The following is a 4,331-nucleotide window of genomic DNA, read 5'->3' as shown; positions in this document are numbered from 1 at the left end:
TTTAAATAAGATTGTTTGTGTGAATTTCTAAAAATATGAAAATAATACTAGATTATTTATCATTAATTGCTTTGGTCCTTTAAATCATTAAATTGAAATTGGAAAAAAATTAAATGATATCGGTTTTATATTTGTTTTATCATTGGAATTTGAATCATACTTTGTCGATTAAGAAGTGATAGAGTACTTTGATTTTGCAATGTCTCAAAACTATACGATAGAAGTAATTGTGATTATATTTATTGGTTAATCATGTTGTGAGGTACATTACTCGTATTTTGCCCCAATATATTGAACCAAGTGTATTAGTCTGTTTATGAAGCTTCTTTAAGATTTAAGGGATCTTGGATTGTCCATTTGCAGAAGTGAAAACATTGTGATTGATGTCCTATTTTTCTTTTTTTATGTCTAAATACGTGCATTTTTTATTATTATATTGGAGAACTTTGGAGAAACTGAAAGAGGAATGAAAACCTATTTTATCAGAGGAAAAACTTCATTGGTCAAACTAAAATATTTCAATAGTTTCCTCGCTTATTTTTCGTTAATTTGGTATTTTGTTTTCTACTACGCGCTCCATCCAGCAAATGACGAATATTTCATGGACTTTATGATATCTATTGTTAAACTTTGTTTGAATTGTAAAAATGGAAATTTTTGTTATAGTAGATGCTCGGCAAACCAACGATTGTCTAGAGAATTTATTGACTCAAGTGTAATAAACAATCTTTATTTTAATATAATTTAAATTTTTATGGTTCATTTTTCTTTATTTGTATACCCATCAGCAAAGATAAAGTCATTGATTATAACTTTAATACAAATAAATCGTAATTCGATATTGAAACTCATTTGTAATAACTATATATTCTAAATTTGTTCTTAGTCGATTCAACCGCCTAAAATGAGGATAAATGTCGTTTGAGCTTGAGACTAGCATCTGTGATGTTGTGTGGCTTATAGATGTCAAATCATGCAGATGGGTAATCACACGATGATTGTACCGAACAACCCTCCCTCGGACTTTTCAAGTGGTTATCATTCATCGAGAAGAAAAGTCTGTGGTTGTGATTGTACATGATTAGTCCTTATGACTCGGGACAACACTGACGCTCTACATATTAGGATTGTGCTTTGACTCGTTTACCAACTCCGCGGAGGTCACAAGGTCGCGATGTTGGGTGCAATTGCGAAATGTGTAAGAGCCAGTGTATTGTAGTCGGGAATTCACCGCTCACCTATGGGTGTGAATATCCTATGTGATCTAACGAAATAATATTGCATGAAATCTCTTGCTAGAGTGTGGGATGTACATTAGGGAAAGAGTTCTCTAGTTGTACGTGAGATGACACTATTAATGTTTTATGATTGTATCACATAGCTATCAAATTAATATGCAACCCTCGATGAATCAATGGCTGCAGATTCGATCAGGATATATGAGATGAAAGGACCGTACTGTACGTTAATCATAATCGACTGGTTCTTGCACACACTATCAGTGATACCTAGTGAATAATGGGGCGATGCTATTAGACGCTCTTATCATGATTTGATGGGTTTAATCAGAAAAATTATTTCTGAAATTCCTGTGACCAAATGTTGATGCATGGAATGAGGCAAATTAGGGTAAGCCCAAATAAAGGAAAACTTCCTGAATCACAAAGAGTTGTGAACCCACGGTTAGCTGTATACCTGAACCACTGAGGGTCACACAAGCACTGGTTTACTTGTTCCCGTTGAGATAATAAATTCAATGAGTTGGATTTATAAGAAATAAGTTTGATATGATTAACCGATAAGCTTATAGAACTTTTGAGAGCATGACTGCTAAAACAGTCAAAGGGAGTGCATCGGTCTTATTTAGACATTGGTGATCTCGAAATTAAAGTGTGCCTCATAATAACGAACAAGTTGAAATTGTCATGTCGATGATATTGGATCATTGATCGGGATTATAATGAGATTAATATAATGGAATCATGAATCATGGGCTTGTAAGAGTATAAGCCTATCATGCTAATTTATTAAATTTCAAATGGGATATAGCCCATTAAGTTTTTATAAAATATGATATTGATTTATGTAATATGAAAATATTCATGATACCTTAATTTTAGTAACTTGCAAAGAAAGCAATATAAATTAATGCATGATGAATGATCGTTCGCTGAGCACCTTGAGGTACTTCAAACAAAATATTCTCCAAGAGCTGCAATATCTTGTGTTCTAAGAACGTATACATGATGAATTAGATCGAGTTTGGTATAAAACCAAGAGGAAACCACTCGAAATAATCCTTCATTAAGAAACAACTGATATATTTTATATATCATGTGTAACTGAATAACTGAAAATAACATGAATCAGTTGAGACATATATCAGTTCAGTTATGGTGAAAAACTTAACCAACGGATGCACTTATTGATTAATTTAGTTTGAGAACAATAGTTAAACAACTAAATACACAAGATATGTTTATGGATGTTCGGAGACTTCAACTGATCCTACGTCATCTCTTCTACCACATCGGATAGTATCCAATAGAAGAATTTGATTAATTACAGCAAGTGTAATAACCCACCCAGCTTAAGACTTACCCACTGCCTAACTGAACTCTTAGACTAGACTGAAGACAACACCTTCCAGTCAACACTTGTTTAACTTCTATGTGTCAAAAACTATATACACAAGTTTATTGTCTTTGTGCAAGACTGTATTTGAGTGGTGGTGTGTGCGTGTGTGAGAACTGAACAATGAAAGCACCACGAAGGTGTTCTCACACACTGAGGGAAGTAAGCTTCTAAACTAAACTAATATGACTGAATATTCCCTCTGGACAAATTGCTTCTTGTAAGCTGATAAGTAAATAAGCGTACCCTTTCTTTTTATTTTTACACACTCTTTTATGTGCTCTCTTCATGCTGATGGTCTGGAGCTTGTATATATAGAGGCATTGAGACCATATTCCAAGACTCATCACATGTTATCGTTGCAGCTTTGAATGCGTTCCTTGGTATATGTGTCTTGACTTTTATGACATGCCTCCAGGAATCTCTCGGCTTTAATCTTTGCTGCAACGTCCATTATTGTACTTTTGAACGTACAAATGCTTTTGTATCTTTGTGCGTAGCTGGAATCCACTAAGATAAGCTTGTCTTGATCAACAACTGATTGATTCCTAACTGATGTTCCTAACTGGTCCTCAGTTAGGCTGGTGAAATCAATTGACTCGTCAGTTAAACTGATTTCACTCTTTCAGTTGAATTAGTCAGCTGGGTTCTTCATAAGTTGAACTCTTCATCAGCTGGCCGGGCTTCTGAAAGTCTTCTACTGAATCATCTATCAGCTGGTTAATCAGTTGAACTGATTCAGTTTGATCGATCAGTTGATGCTTTCAGTTTACGTCTCGATAGCTTCAGTTTTACCTCGTTTTACTGATCAGTTCGAATCCTGATCAGTTCCAGTTTCCTGCGCACTAAGGTAAATTATTAGAAACAAAATAGTATGTTTTGCTAACATCAAAATCAAGATCGCAAACATGAAATGTTCCAACACATGATATTTTTGAAAAGGTATATGTATTAAAAGTCGAGATTGACTATGGTTTGGGCATGGACATTAGAATCTTTAGTTAGCTTAATTAATTAGATTAATTAAGTAAATGATAGATTAAAGAAATAAAAAGAATTTATTATTCTTATTGCACAAGATTCATTCGAAACTTTTGGAATTTTGTAAGAAAATTTTCAGCTCTCGAAATCCCAATTTTGCAAGAAAAATTCGGCTTATATTATTGAGCCGATTTCTTCTTCGCGTTCTATCTCAATGCAAAATCTCTTGTAATTTTCTAGTGCAATTTAGAAGAGGAACAAATAATCCAATCGTGGACCTGATTCGGATATGAGAGAAAGGAGTTCTTGAAGAAAGTTCGTAACGATTTACAACTACGTCAGGTAATACCGGAATAGTTGGTGATAAGTGAAAAATTCACTAAAGGTATATTATTAAACATCCTATGTAAGTTTATTTTATTTAAAACATACGAGTGTCCAAAAAAAATTTTGAATGTCAAAATAAAATTTTTAAACTTCTGCTGCGATTTGGACACGTGAAACACGATTCACAACAGTGGCATTAGAGTCAAGTTCCCTATATCGTATGATTTAATTTCATGTTGAATATTATATTTCTAACCACACAAGAAAATTTTTGAAAAAATTGATGCACTATAAAAATTTTATTTTTAATTAAATAAATAAAAAATTAAACTGCCCGAAACTGAATTTGATTTAATTAAATAAATACAAAATTAAACTGCCTGGAACTG

Source organism: Primulina eburnea, chromosome 13 (genome assembly GCF_022965805.1).
Source record: "Primulina eburnea isolate SZY01 chromosome 13, ASM2296580v1, whole genome shotgun sequence".
Classification (NCBI taxonomy): Eukaryota; Viridiplantae; Streptophyta; class Magnoliopsida; order Lamiales; family Gesneriaceae; genus Primulina; species Primulina eburnea.
This window is presented reverse-complemented; position numbering follows the sequence as displayed.